General features: G+C 46.8%; 1 pseudogene; it reads left to right on the top strand.

The window, feature by feature from the left end:
- The window catches only part of LOC109092172, a 1,055,107-nt pseudogene that overhangs the window by 979,992 nt on the left and 58,968 nt on the right, over window positions 1-16,147 (top strand).

Below are 16,147 nucleotides of genomic sequence, written 5' to 3'. Positions count from 1 at the left end.
GCGTGGTGGCAGCACGTCACAGTTGTAACCGCTAATAAACTACCAACGTTGCCTTTCAATTGTGAAGCTGTTTTCTTTAATGAACTTACAAGATCATAACATGGTGTCAGAAGTGGCTTTTGAAAGGAACGTATGGAATGGAGCGGAATATGAAAGCTAAGAAGGAAAGTTAAGAGAGCATGCACACGTGGATTACAAACACACAATGGAAGGATTGCAGCCGCCTCCGAAACTTCAACTTACCGGTAATGTTTCTGAGAATTGGAGACGATTCAAACAACGATTTCTCTTGTACTTATCTGCAATTGATGGAGATCGTAAAGGGGAAAAGATGAAAGCGTCGTTGTTTCTTCATGTGGTGGGTGATGAAGCATTGGAGGTATATAATAATTTCACTTTTGAAGAAGGGGAGAGTTTGAAGTTGCAGCCAATAATGGATAAATTTGAAGCGTTTTGTATCCCGAAGAGGAATGTTACTTATGAAAGGCATAGATTTTTCACGTGTATGCAGAGAATTGGAGAAACCATTGATCAATATGTGACAGAGTTGAGACATAGGAGTAAAACGTGCGAGTTTGGTGAGTTGACAGATTCTCTTATAAAAGACAGAATTGTGTGTGGAATACCTGATAATGGATTGAGGGAGCGATTGCTCAGGGAACAAGATTTGGATTTAGAGAAGGCGCTTTTGCTTTGCAGAGCAGCGGAAACTGTAAAGACACAAGCTAAAGAATTGTTAAATGAGACCTGTACTGTGGATGTTGTAAAGAAATGTCAGACACTACCTAGTGGAAGTGTAAAGAATTCAATGTTCAGTGAAAGGGGCAGAGGTACAGATGAGAAGCGTCAACGAATATGTGATCGGTGTGGGATGCAACATCCGCCTAGAAAATGTCCAGCTTATGGTAAAAAGTGCAACAAATGTGATAAAAATAATCATTATGCACGTTGTTGTAAAAGCAAGAGATCTTTTAACCAAGTGAATACAATTACTGAGAGTGAAGTGGAAGAATTTTATGTTGATGCAGTAACCGACTGTGAAAGTGATCAGAAAGACTGGATTGTACATCTACAAATTAACGATTACACAATTGCCTGTAAGCTGGATACAGGAGCCCAAGTGAATATAATGTCGGAAGTGGAGTTTAGCAAGTTGAAACCAAGGCCAAAATTGCATCCTGTTAAAGTGAAAGTAACTGGATATTCTGGAACAGATATACCAGTGAAAGGAAAATGTGTTATATAAGGATAAGACGCATCATTTGTCATTTGTGGTGGTGCCAAAGGAAGTTCCAGCACTTTTAGGCTTGGCTACTTGTGAGAGACTGAATTTGGTGAGAAGAGTGTTAGTTGTTGAAGAGACCAATAATTCTGAATATGACTCCGTCTTAAGAGAATATGAGGATGTGTTTAAAGGCTTGGGTTGCTTGCCAGGAGTGCACAACATCCAAGTAGATGAAACCGTCCCACCAGTTGTCCATCCATGTCGAAAAGTACCGTTTGCACTTAAACAACAATTAAAAGGAAGAACTGGACAGAATGGAGACTCTAGGGGTGATACGGAAAATTGATGAGCCCACTGAATGGGTTAGTTCTTTGGTGATCGTTGATAAGAAGAATGGAAAGTTGAGGATTTGTCTTGATCCCAGAGATTTGAACAGAGCTATTAGGAGAGAGCATTTTAAGCTTCCAACACGTGAAGAGATTATGGCACAATTTGCAAATGCTAAATATTTCAGCAAACTCGATGCATCTTCAGAGTTTGGCAGTTGAGGTTGGATGATGTTAGATCAAACTTATCCACATTTAAAACACAAAACAGAACATATCATTTTTTGAGGCTTCCTTTTGGAATTGATTCGGCTCCTGAGGTATATCATAAAACAGTACATATGATATATGAACACATGAATGGTGTTGATACATCAATAGATGATAGAATTGTTTGGGGAGCTTCAAAAGAAGAGCATGACGCAAGGCTAAGGAAAGTTTTAGAAGAAGTGCAAACTTGAAGTTGAATATAGAGAAAAGTGCCAATTTGGAGTAACAGAATTAACCTTTCTTGGTGATATTGTCAGTAGTGAGGGAGTGCGACCAGATCCCATGAAGGTTTCTGCAATTGAACATATGCCTAGACCACAATGTAAGAAGGATGTCCAGAGATTCATGGGAATGTTGAATTACATGAGTAAATTTATCCCTAATCTGTCTGAAAAAATAGCACCACTGAGATGGCTGATAGAGAAAAAAAATGACTGGGAGTGGAGTTATAATCAAGAAGCGGCATGGCAAGATTTGAAGGTGATTTTAAACAAAAGAGCCAATTTTGAAATTTCATGATCCTGAACGCTCCATTAAAATTTCAGCTGATGCCTCACAGACAGGACTTGGAGCGGTACTGCTTCAGAATTATGATGGAGCCTGGCAGCCTGTTGCATATGCCTCGCGTTCAATGAATGATGCGGAATGCAGGTATGCACAAATTGAAAAATAATTGCTTAGCATTACCTTTGCTTGTGAGAGGTTTCATCAGTTTGTGGCAGGACAATCCTTTTATGTGGAGACTGATCATAAGCCATTGATTGCGTTGTTTAAAAAATCGTTAAACAATTGCTCTTTAAGAATTCAAAGGATGATGATTAATTTACAACGTTATGCATTAACTGTGTGTGTTATACACCAGGAAAATTAATGTTTGTGGCTGACACCCTGTCCAGAGCTGTGGATCCAACTTCTTCATCTAGTGGAAAATTGACTGAGGATATTCAAGTATCTGTGAACATGGTTCTGGAAACCTTGCCTGTCGCTGACTCCAAGTTGAAGTTAATTGGTAAAGAGACGGAACGAGATCAAGTGCTCCAACAGGTGAAAAAATATGTCATGGATGGTTGGCCAGATAAAAAAGAAAGCTGTGTTGCAGAGGTGTACGAGTTTTGGAACTGTGAGGATGAATTGTCTGTTTGTAATGACATTTTGTATAAAGGAAACAAAATAGTGATTCCCAGAAGTCTCAGGAATAAGATGTTGGAGAAAATCCATGAAGGCCATTTAGGCATTGAGAAGTGTAAGAAGAGAGCTCGTGAGGAATTAATCAAGATATTATAACTGTTGTGTCAAAATGCCAGACGTGTATTAAACATCAATATAATAATTCAAGAGAGCCTCTACAATCACATCCAGTACCTGAAAGACCATATCAAAAAGTAGGAGCAGACATCTTTACGTGTCATGGAAAAAAATTACCTTTTGGTTACTGACTATTACTCATTGTATCCTGAGGTGTGTATGTTAAGTACAATTACGGCAGAAAATGTTATCTCATGCATGAAGTCAATTTTTGCTCGACATGGAGTACCAAAGGAAGTCTTTACTGATAATGGCCCTCAGTTTATTAATGCTGGCTTTTCGTACTTTTGCAGAAGAATGGGATTTTAGACATACAACTTCTAGTCCAAAATTTTCCGCAGTCCAATGGTCTTGTGGAAAAGTCTGTTGGAATAGTAAAGAGAATAATGCAAAAGACAAGAGATGATGGAAGTAGTTTTTACATGGGACTGCTTGTTTATCGTAGTACACCTCTTGAATGTGGATATTCCCCAGCATATCTTCTGATGGGTCGACGTCTTCGTTCTAATCTGCCTGTGTCGGAGAATCTATTGTCAACACAACATGGTAAGAAAGTCAAGAAATACAAAGAATATCAGAGGGCTAAGCAGAAGACCTATTACGATAAAAGAACTCGTCAGTTGCCTGAGCTTTGTGTTGGCGAGGAGGTTAGACTCAAAGATAGATCCAATCTGTGGAGTCAGAAAGGCATTATACTTGAACAAATTCAACCAAGATCTTACAATGTTGAAATGTCAAGTGGTGTTGTGTTAAGGAGGAATCGTCAACATTTGTTGACAGATGTGTCTGCTGGGTAGGAACAAACAGAGCAAGTTGAAAAGACTGAGATACCTCTGAGAAGATCTGTTCGGGTACGGAAAATGCCCTGAGAGACTTATTGAAACATGCTGAGAGAGATTTTTCAACACATGATGAAATAATTGAAACATGCTGAAATATTTATTGTATATTTAATAATCGTTAAAAAAAATTTTTTCTGTAACAGTGTTAATTTCGTTAACGAAGACGACGACGAAAAATATTCGTTAACGAACATTTTTTCTGTGACGACGACGAGACGTTGACGAGCTAAAAATAATATCTGATGACGAAATTATGACGAAATTTATGCCGCGTTTTCGTTAACTAGACGAGACTGGACTATAATGTTATTTGAGGACTACCAGACATTCAAAATGCATCCTATAGGCTTTTGTCTTTCAAAATGTACGTCCCTGTCATTGGATTGCGATCGGATAAGGGGCGTTTGCATATCTAGTCAGTATAGCAGCCGCAGTGGATGGATAGACTACAAAAACGCGAACTAGCGATCTGAAACAATGGCCTCAGCACCCGAAGGGGTATGGATAATTGTGACTCCCGGGAGTCACAATTCGTTGTCGATTAACTTAAAGTTAGTGAAGGCGGGATAGGCGAAATCACGCTGATAGAAGTGTTCTCTCTCGCGCGCGTGCATGCTCCACTTCCTCAGTTCACATATACAGCACGCGATCAGTTCTCAGCGCTCAAACACACACACAACAGTCCAAATGTTTATCGTGTAGAGTATCTCACGTAAATACAGTAGGTTATGGATTAAGTGAACGTGAAAAGGTGGGTGAAAACTGAACGTGTGTCAGTATTTCATGCATGCCTTCCGTCTTAAAAGGACAGCATTCCAAATCAAATACCTATCTGTCATTAATGTTAACCAACAAAAGATGTTAAATAAATGTATACATGTTAAGTAAAACCCACTGTGTCTGAAAAAAGAGTTTAATTTGTATCTCTATTGTATCAGACTTAACATGCCTCATCAAACAAAAAAATATATAAATAAATCCCCTTCCTAAATGTCACAGGTCGGAGCGGACCACAGATGTTGAGAGTCACGCCCCTTCCTAATTTCCACCTCGAGGAGGTCCCAAGAACACCCCAATGACACACGAGAGCCGGTAAGTAAATATTAAAACAAACTTTATTAAATTACTAAAAAAAAGGGTATGGGGAAGGGAGGCTAAAATCCAACCCTCCTTCTGGAGAGTAACAGTCTCGAGTCTCTTAGACTCCGTCACGGGAGATCTCAGGTGAGTCCTTCACTCCTCTTTCCTTCTGGGCTATGTGACGACAATCAGCTTATTCACAAGTGCCCCTTTGTTCTGGCTTGCAGGACGACTGTCCAGGGCCCTCTCCTTTCCTGGACGTAACAGATACAAGTGGTAAGTATTGAGAGTTTGGATGCACAATGGATACCTGCTGCTACTTTTGACGAACTCCGAGGCGACCCAGCGGATTACACTCCCGGTCATCCAGATGCTGGGGGAACTGCCCAAGGGCTGCCGGGATCCAACTAAAACCGTACTGGTAAGTGTACGGGAGGGGGTTTCCACGGTCTCTGTATCCTGAGTGACGAGTCGACATGCAGGTAGACGCTTCAAAGGGACCCGCTAGATCTGCACAAGAGCATAAAGGTAAGTGTAACAGGACTGGACACGGATAGTGGACAGAGGGGCCGCTGGCTCTTCACTCGGGGGCACAAGTAAGTCCGTAGGAAAGACAACTGGGGTTTCACTTGAGCATACAGGCGAGTGTACAACACAATATGTTGGCTTTAGCTTTGGGCATAAGGTAAGTACATCCAATACAACTGGGACTTCAATCTGGGCAGACAGGCGAGTGTACAACACAATATGCTGGCTTTAGCTTTGGGCATAAGGTAAGTACATCCAATACAACTGGGACTTCACTCTGGGCAGACAGGCGAGTGTACAACACAATATGCTGGCTTTAGCTTTGGGCATAAGGTAAGTACATCCAATATAACTGGGACTTCACTCTGGGCGGACAGGCGAGTGTACAACACAATATGCTGGCTTTAGCTTTGGGCATAGGGTAAGTTACATCAAAGGTAACTGGGACTTCACTTGGGCATACAGGCGAGTGTACAACACAATATGCTGGCTTTAGCTTTGGGCATAAGGTAAGTACATCAAAGGTAACTGGGACTTCACTTGGGCATACAGGCGAGTGTACAACACAATATGCTGGCCTTAGCTTTGGGCATAAAGTAAGTACATCCAATATAACTGGGACTTCACTTGGGCATACACGCGAGTGTACAACACAATATGCTGGCCTTAGCTTTGGGCATAAGGTAAGTACATCCAATATAACTGGGACTTTACTCTGGGCAGACAGGTGGGTGTACAACACAATATGCTGACTTTAGCTTTGGGCATACATTTACGGTGAATATACAGGGAAACAGGAAGTGATGTAACTCACAGACCTTCGAGGGAATAGACGTCAGACGTTCCTTTTCTGAGGCTTCTACCCAACTGCTGATAGAGAGGCGGATCGAAAACTGTTGCGTTGGGCCGAACACGGCCTCCGCTGGCGCTGGCGTCACACACAGGTAAGTTGTCTCACCCGGGGTGTACTACACTGGATGGGTCGAACGCTTCCCTCTTCTTTCTACCAACCGACAAGGCAAAAGATCTAGACAGGGGCGAACCTTTGAAGAACTCCACAGCAGGTAATAATACACGCACAGCTGATTTCCTCCTACAGCAGCCAACTCCTCACCATTAATACTTCCCAATAGATCCACACTGTTCTTACTTGAAATTGTTTCCCACCACCGTCACGTGGGGAAGAAGAGTCAGGATGTCATCGACGGCATATAATTGGAGATGTTTTCTTCGCCCGCCTCGGTATTCACTTCCTTCACAGGATTTCGTCAGGCCTGAAAGGTGGTTGTTGACGACACAACACAGCACAACACTGCAATTTTCAAGTGTATACACTCACAGCAAAGGACAAAGACTCACCCACTGCACTCCACACACTCTGGTGAATTTAGGGTCAACACCCCGTCTGACCAAAGACTCTTCCTGGAAGTCGTGAAGACACTGATGCCACGAATATTCAGATTTAAACGTTGCCGCCACAACAGCCCAACATCCTCTCGCTCACTGGTCCCGGCTCACCCACAATCCTCCTCCACGGTGGGGCCGCTCACATACTATGCCACAAACTCACAAAACGCTCACAGATGGTTCACTCTAGATGATTATACTGCTGTACGATTGGTTTAGGGTACTCACACCGTTACTACACGAGGTCTCTTTTCCCTCTTCTTTCCAGCTCCTGGATACTTCTCCTGCTGCCACGTGCCCTGTCGAAAAGGCCTCCTTCGGCGATACTTCCAGTGAGTCTTCCTGTTTTCAACCACTCAGAATTTGTTACACATGTCCATGGAGCATTTCACAGTTAAGTAGACATTCCAATATACTCAGCCCGGTGTCTGTTTCTGCCAAACCCTTGTCTCCGTCTTTGCCCAGCCAACAATATCCTCTGCCTTCTTTCCTCTGTACTCGCCCAAACACTCCAACTCTCTCGCCGTATCGGCTGAAATAAAACAAAGAACTTTCCCCCCGCCCTCTGCAGTTTCTGAAGCCCTCTTTGTACTCCTCCTTCTCTTCATACTGCCCAATCCACGATCGCCCCGTTCATCTATCCACCTGCGATCAATAAAACCCTAATTTCCCTTCCCCCGGTGTTTGAGAATTCCCGGGTTCTCCGCATAGTTCGGGTCACTCGGACTCTTCCGTTGGAGCCTCCTCCACGGGTGTAGGGGGGCTAGGATAATTTCAACTCTGGACAGGGGCCCCTCGGATCATATTGCGGTGGGACTACGGCCCATCCCCCAATCCACGGTCTACGGTGCCCGGCTCTTTTGGAGCCTCCTCCACGGGGCTGGGCGAATCGTGTACACGGGGCCTTCCCTTCTGGGCGAATCGTGTACAGGCCGCTGCTGGCCTTGGATCACATATGGAGTGGTCTCCCACCGGTCACTCAACTTTCCTTTACCTCGTCGCCTGTGGTCCCGCACCAGTACTCTTTCTCCAGGGAGTAGGGGGGCCTCTCGTGCCGTCCGATCATATAGCCGCTTGTTCTTTTCTCCGGCCACTCGTATCCGCTTGGTGACTTGCTCGTAAGCAAAATGGAGGCGTTGATGATGACAGCCCACCCACTCTGTCAGGCTCACCTCTTCCTCGGCCATTGCCGTTCCCAACATCAGATCTGTTGGCATCCGCACATGTCTGCCAAACATTAGATAAGTAGGGGCATACCCCGTAGTACTGTGTACGCTGTTATTGTAGGCCTGGATTAAATTTGGCAAGGCACTCACCCAGTCGTCCTGATGGTCCCGGTCCAATGTGCCCAGTAGGCCCAGCAGGGTCTGATTAAACCTCTCGCACCCCCCATTACCCTGGGGATGGTAGGAAGTAGTGCGAGTCTTCGTACACCCATACAGTTGGCACAGTTCCTTTATCACTCGAGACTCAAAGTTGGGTCCTTGGTCCGAATGCAGGAACTCGGGGCATCCGAACGGCTGGAAGACAGCCCTCCACAAGGCCGTGGCGGTGGTGTTAGCCGTCTGATCTAGGGTAGGAACAGCCCAAGCATATTTCGTAAACAGATCAGTGACCACAAGAATATTCTGGTAACGGTCCATGGGTCGGCCCAGCGTCAGGAAGTCCATAGCTACAATGTGGAGAGGGGCTTTTGCGTTAATGGGGACCATCGGTGCTCTGGCCTCTTGCCTTGATTTAAATAGAGTACATCGGGGACACGCCTGGATGAAAGCACTCACTGATGCTTCTAGTCCTGGCCAATAAAAGTGTCGGCGCAGAAGGGACACAGTTTTCTCCTGTCCTTGATGCCCCAGCTGGTCATGGTAAGCCGCTAATAAAGCTCGTACCTGATTTTCTGGTACCACAATCTGGCAGATCTCCTCATCTAGCCCCGGATCTCTGATGATTCTGCACAATACTCCATCTCTCAACTTGAGCTTCGTCCATTGCCCCAGCAGCTTTCGTCCTGTCCCAACTTGGGCTTGCCTTTCCGCCGGCGTTGGCCTTCGGCCATGTTCCAGCCATTGACTCAGGGTCCTCACCTCTCTGTCTCCTTGTTGCCTCCCCCTCCATCGGCGGGGGTCCCATCCCCAACTTACGGGCACCACCTCTCGTTGACCTCCAGGAGCTTCCACCACGCCTACCATGTACCCCTCCTCTTCTTGGTCTGATACTGGTTCCGATGGACTCCTCGAATTCCCCACCGCCGGGAGTCGGGACAGGGCGTCGGCGTTGGTGTGCTCTCGCCCAGGCCGATACTGGAGCTGGTAATCATAATTCGCTAGCTGGGCCACCCACCGCTGCTCCACAGCCCCCAGCTTCGCTGTCTGTAGGTGCACAAGCGGGTTGTTATCAGTGATCACTGTTACCTGAGCGCCCCAGAGGTAGTCTTTGAATTTTTCGCTGAGTGCCCACTTCAATGCCAACAACTCCAGTTTGAAGGAACTATAATTGGCGTCGTTCCTCTCAGCGGGATGAAGACTCCGACTAGCATACGCAATGACCCGTTCCACTCCCTCCTGCCGTTGGGCTAGCACTGCCCCCAAGCCGAGGTTGCTGGCATCTGTGTAAAGAACGAAGGGTTTAGTGAAGTCAGCGTAGGCTAAAATCGGGGCTTGCAACAGCTCCTGCTTCAGCCGTTGGAAGGCAGTCTCACACTCGGGACTCCACGTAATGGCAGGGGAACCGCGGCCTCGAGGGCGTCCCGTCCCGGACAGCAGCTGATTCAAGGGCTTTGCGATCTTAGAAAAATCTTTGATAAACCGTCGATAGTATCCTACAAAGCCCAAGAATGATCTCACTTGCCTCACTGTCTTTGGGGCACTCCATTCTCGTACTGCTGCTACCTTTTCCGGGTCCACAGAAACCCCCGCGGCACTCACACAGTGGCCCAAAAACTTGACCTCTCTCCGCAGCAGGTGGCACTTGTCTGGTTGGAGCTTCAACCCATACCTCTCCATCGCCTGAAAGACCTTCTCCAGATGTTGCAGATGGGATTCAAAGTCTGGGGAATAGACAATCACATCATCAAGATATACGAGTGTGGACTCCATCAACTGACCTCCCAAACACCGTTGCATGAGCCGCTGGAACGTGGCCGGGGCGTTACAAAGGCCAAAGGGCATCCGGTCCCATTCAAAAAGACCAAACGGGGTCGTGAAGGCGGTCTTCTCCCGGTCTACCTCTTCCACCTGCACCTGCCAATATCCGCTGGCCAAATCCAACGTGGAGTACCAAGCTGATTTTGTTAAACTGGCGAGTGAGTCTTCAATTCTAGGTAATGGAAAGGCATCCTTCTTAGTCACTTGGTTCAGTTTTCGGTAGTCGACACAGAACCTCCAGGCCCCTGTCTTCTTCTGCACCAGTACAATAGGAGCCGCCCACGAGCTACTGCTTTCTCGAACGATCCCCTGGTCGAGCATACCTTGTAGCAGAGTCCGAACCTCAGTATATAAAGTAGGTGGTATCGGGCGATATCTCTCGCGACTGGGTCCAGCTTCGCCCGTGGGGATCCGATGTTTCACTATGTTCGTACATCCATAATCTTCATCATGGGCAGAGAAGACATGCTGCCACTTCCTTAGAAGTTCCTGTAGCTTACGTGTCTGAGTCTGTTCCAATTCCTCTCCTCGTAGGGATTCGCCCAATAGATGGCCGGGCACCTCTTCCCCAGCCCTCCTGGAGGGCGAATCTACTTGAGTCAGGCCCACTTCGACCACTGTGGGGCATACCTGGCGGAAACTCACGTCCCTTTCTTCTCGCACTTGATGGGGCTCCACCATCGTTACTCTTGCCAAACGTTGGTGTTTATGTAGATGTATGGCACAGGGCTTCTCATTTCGTACCTTTACCGGAACTCGTCCTCGTCGAACCACCGCCAGTCCTCGGGCCACTTCCACATACTGACAATCCAAATGGGGCTCTACCAGTACCCAGCCTTCTGGCCCGTGTTCTTGTTGGGGGACCCTTACCCATACTATGGCCTCACTTCGGGCCGGTACGGACAGTGCATAGCGGCAAGCTACTCGACCAGTCTCTTCCCGGTCCCTCCGAACCCTGGTCATCTGCACCCGGCGGACAATCAGCCGCAACACGTTCCCATTCGTGTCGTTCTGCAGGCGGTATTTTCTGAACGGGCTTGGCCCGAAATAATTCCTCCCAACACTCGGAGAGGACGTTCATACCTAAGAGGGCTCTATGAGTTCCCAAGCAGTGGTCTTGGACGATGATCACTCCTTTCTGGGGCACGACAATTCCGTGAATTTCCAAGTCCGCTAGTCTGTAGCCAATATAGGGGATGTCTAACCCATTTGCTCTCTTCAGGGTGAGCCAGGGGGCCTCTGTTCCTTGCACATTCTGTTTCCCAAACAGCTCTTGTGACAGACTCTCAGAAAATAGGGTGACTTGCGATCCAGTGTCCACGAGGCATTGTACCTTGATGCCACACACTTGGACCTCCACCACAGGGCTATGCCCAATCATCTTGTCCTTCGAGCCAGCTTCTATAGATGGGTCATCTAAGGGGGTCCCGACCACACGACCCACTGTGGCCGGTCGACCTAAAAACCCCCCTCGAGCCTCTTCGGGGACCACACTGTCGACTGTAGTGGCCAGGTTCTCTGCAACGGTTACAAATCGGTCGCCCTTGTTCATCCCACTCGAATCGAGGGCGGGTAGGCCGGCTAGGTCGCCTTCCTGGATCTCGGCCACCATCTGAATACACACGGTCTCGGGGGGCAGGCCTTGCCTCTTGCCTCGAAGTGCCGAGTCGCAGTTCCTCCAAAAGGGTCTTAGACAACTCTGTCATTTGTTCACGGACATCTTTGAGGAGTTCCAACTTCAGGGCCTGCTTCCAGTCTGCTACTTCTGGAGCAGCCGTTGCAGTGCCACTTACGGCCGCACACACAGGGGGGTCTTTTACTTCGGCCTGATCGATCTCCAGAGCCACCGCCTCCTTCTTCAGGTCCTCGAATGTAAGCTCAGGGTCTCTTCGGAACTGCACTCGCAGGCTCTGACGTACTGGGCCTTCTCTCAACCCCAGCAGAAATTGATCCCTCAACAAGGTCTCTCCGTCCCCGATACCATGATCTTGACGTCCTTGTAGCCTCGTAAACTGCTCTCGCAGTCGCAGTGCAAAAGCTCTGATGGATTGTCGGTGGCCTTGTTTACAGTTAAAAAACTGTGCTCTAAGGACAGCTACTGGGGTGGTATCGCCATATTGTTCCGTCAAGAACTGGAAGACGGTTTGAGCGGTGGCTCGGACGGCTTCTGGGGCGGCCTGGACTTCCCGCCGCGCTTCCCCCTCTAGAGAATTAAGAACAAACTGCAGCTGCTGTGCCGCACTCAACCCTTGAATCCCGGCCAGATATTCAATCTGAGCTTTCCATTCAGCTAATCGTACTTCAGACTCAGTTCCGCCGTACTTCTGGATCCAGGGGTTCCCCATAAACACTGGCATGACTCGGGGTAGGGCCTCTGGCAACTCGTTGTCGGCCATTGGGGAACCTTGGTCGCTCAACCCGAGGTGGAACCCTGCCGACTACGCCAAAAATCTGTCACAGGTCAGAGCGGACCACAGATGTTGTGAGTCACGCCCCTTCCTAATTTCCACCTCGAGGAGGTCCCAAGAACACCCCAATGACACACGAGAGCCGGTAAGTAAATATTAAAACAGACTTTATTAAATTACTAAAAAAAAAGGGTATGGGGAAGGGAGGCTAAAATCCAACCCTCCTTTTGGAGAGTAACAGTCTCGAGTCTCTTAGACTCCGTCACGGGAGATCTCAGGTGAGTCCTTCACTCCTCTTTCCTTCTGGCTATGTGACGACAATCAGCTTATTCACAAGTGCCCCTTTGTTCTGGCTTGCAGGACGACTGTCCAGGGCCCTCTCCTTTCCTGGACGTAACAGATACAAGTGGTAAGTATTGAGAGTTTGGATGCACAATGGATACCTGCTGCTACTTTTGACGAACTCCGAGTCGACCCAGCGGATTATACTCCCGGTCATCCAGATGCTGGGGGAACTGCCCAAGGGCTGCCGGGATCCAACTAAAACCGTACTGGTAAGTGTACGGGAGGGGCTTTCCACGGTCTCTGTATCCTGAGTGACGAGTCGACATGCAGGTAGACGCTTCAAAGGGACCCGCTAGATCTGCACAAGAGCATAAAGGTAAGTATAACAGGACTGGACACGGATAGTGGACAGAGGGGCCGCTGGCTCTTCACTCGGGGGCACAAGTAAGTCCTTTAGGAAAGACAACTGGGGTTTCACTTGAGCATACAGGCGAGTGTACAACACAATATGTTGGCCTTAGCTTTGGGCATAAGGTAAGTACATCCAATACAACTGGGACTTCACTCTGGGCAGACAGGCGAGTGTACAACACAATATGCTGGCTTTAGCTTTGGGCATAAGGTAATTACATCCAATACAACTGGGACTTCACTCTGGGCAGACAGGCGAGTGTACAACACAATATGCTGGCTTTAGCTTTGGGCATAAGGTAAGTACATCCAATACAACTGGGACTTCACTCTGGGCGTACAGGCGAGTGTACAACAGAATATGCTGGCTTTAGCTTTGGGCATAGGGTAAGTACATCAAAGGTAACTGGGACTTCACTTGGGCATACACGCGAGTGTACAACACAATATGCTGGCTTTAGCTTTGGGCATAAGGTAAGTACATCAAATGTAACTGGGGCTTCACTTGGGCATACAGGCGAGTGTACAACACAATATGCTGGCCTTAGCTTTGGGCATAAGGTAAGTACATCAAATGTAACTGGGACTTCACTCTGGGCATACAGGCGAGTGTACAACACAATATGCTGGCTTTAGCTTTGGGCATAAGGTAAGTACATCCAATATAACTGGGACTTTACTCTGGGCAGACAGGTGGGTGTACAACACAATATGCTGACTTTAGCTTTGGGCATACGCTTACGGTGAATATACAGGGAAACAGGAAGTGATGTAACTCACAGACCTTCGAGGGAATAGACGTCAGACGTTCCTTTTCTGAGGCTTCTACCAACTGCTGATAGAGAGGCGGATCGAAAACTTGCGTTGGGCCGAACACGGCCTCCGCTGGCGTCACACACAGGTAAGTTGTCTCACCCGGGGTGTACTACACTGGATGGGTCGAACGCTTCCCTCTTCTTTCTACCAACCGACAAGTCAAGAGATCTAGACAGGGGCGAACCTTTGAAGAACTCCACAGCAGGTAATAATACACGCACAGCTGATTTCCTCCTACAGCAGCCAACTCCTCACCATTAATACTTCCCAATAGATCCACACTGTTCTTACTTGAAATTGTTTCCCACCACCGTCACGTGGGGAAGAAGGGTCAGGATGTCATCGACGGCATATAATTGGAGATGTTTTCTTCGCCCGCCTCGGTATTCACTTCCTTCACAGGATTTCGTCGGGCCTGAAAGGTGGTTGTTGACGACACAACACAGCACAACACTGCAATTTTCAAGTGTATACACTCACAGCAAAGGACAAAGACTCACCCACTGCACTCCACACACTCTGGTGAATTTAGGGTCAACACCCCCGTCTGACCAAAGACTCTTCCTGGAAGTCGTGAAGACACTGATGCCACGAATATTCAGATTTAAAACGTTGCCGCCACAACAGCCCAACATCCTCTCTCGCTCACTGGTCCCGGCTCACCCACAATCCTCCTCCACAGTGGGGCCGCTCACATACTATGCCACAAACTCACAAAACGCTCACAGATGGTTCACTCTAGATGATGATACTGCTGTACGATGGTTTAGGGTACTCACACCGTTACTACACGAGGTCTCTTTTCCCTCTTCTTTCCAGCTCCTGGATACTTCTCCTGCTGCCACGTGCCCTGTCGAAAAGGCCTCCTTCGGCGATACTTCCAGTGAGTCTTCCTGTTTTCAACCACTCAGAATTTGTTACACATGTCCATGGAGCATTTCACAGTTAAGTAGACATTCCAATATACTCAGCCCGGTGTCTGTTTCTGCCAAACCCTTGTCTCCGTCTTTGCCCAGCCAACAATATCCTCTGCCTTCTTTCCACTGTACTCGCCCAAACACTCCAACTCTCTCGCCGTATCGGCTGAAATAAAACAAAGAACTTTCCCCGCCCTCTGCAGTTTCTGAGGCCCTCTTTATACTCCTCCTTCTCTTCATACTGCCCAATCCACGATCGCCCCGTTCATCTATCCACCTGCGATCAATAAAACCCTCTTCCCGGAGTTCCCGGTGTTTGAGAATTATGGTCCGGGCGTCATTTTTTAGTTCCGCCCTTACAAAGTCACTCCGTGATACATATAAAATCGCTACCAAAATAAATTCTGGTAACTACAGTTTGGCTAAAACTATTGACTAAAAGTAGTGACTAAAAGTTGACTAAAATGCAATGACTTTTCGTCGACTAAAACTAGACTAAAACTATGAAAGACTCAAATGACTAAAATGTGACTAAGACTATTAAGCATTTTCGTCTCAAGACTAAGACTAAGACTAAATCAAAAAAACCTGCCAAAAATAACATTGTTTATGAATTGTGCTAAGTGTGGTTAAGATTTATGATTGTCATTGGTGTAAAAAAAAAAGAAAAAAAAAAAGGGGAAGATGTAATGATTATAGTAATTGGAACCCGGTGTGGGTTTTAGTGATATATGTCTGCGCATGTGCAGTATGGGGTAGATGCCCTGGGAGTGTGCGTGGTGGCAGCACGTCACAGTTGTAACCGCTAATAAACTACCAACGTTGCCTTTCAATTGTGAAGCTGTTTTCTTTAATGAACTTACAAGATCATAACAACAGGGATCTCCAAAGTATCCCAAAATCATTTTCTATACTGTATTTTCCAGTTGCCTTTTTTAAATGATCTGAAATTTGCTGATTTACTTTCCAAAGACATTTGTATAATGCACAAAATGGCAAAATAAACCGTAGACACTTAAAGTACACGCTAAAATAAAAATTTTTTAGTTGTCATTATTTATTCTTTCTTGTTTTTGTAAAAAACGTTGACATTACTACATATAATTAGTTGTAAGTATTTAGACGAAATATTGAATGCAGTGATTGTAGAGATAGCTTAATGTGTTGAGTTTTTGTAAGGGGAG

The sequence above is a fragment of the Cyprinus carpio genome, unplaced genomic scaffold (assembly GCF_018340385.1).
Source record: "Cyprinus carpio isolate SPL01 unplaced genomic scaffold, ASM1834038v1 S000006675, whole genome shotgun sequence".
Classification (NCBI taxonomy): Eukaryota; Metazoa; Chordata; class Actinopteri; order Cypriniformes; family Cyprinidae; genus Cyprinus; species Cyprinus carpio.
The sequence above is the reverse complement of the archived record's forward strand: the minus strand, read 5'-3'. Positions and strand labels throughout refer to the sequence as shown.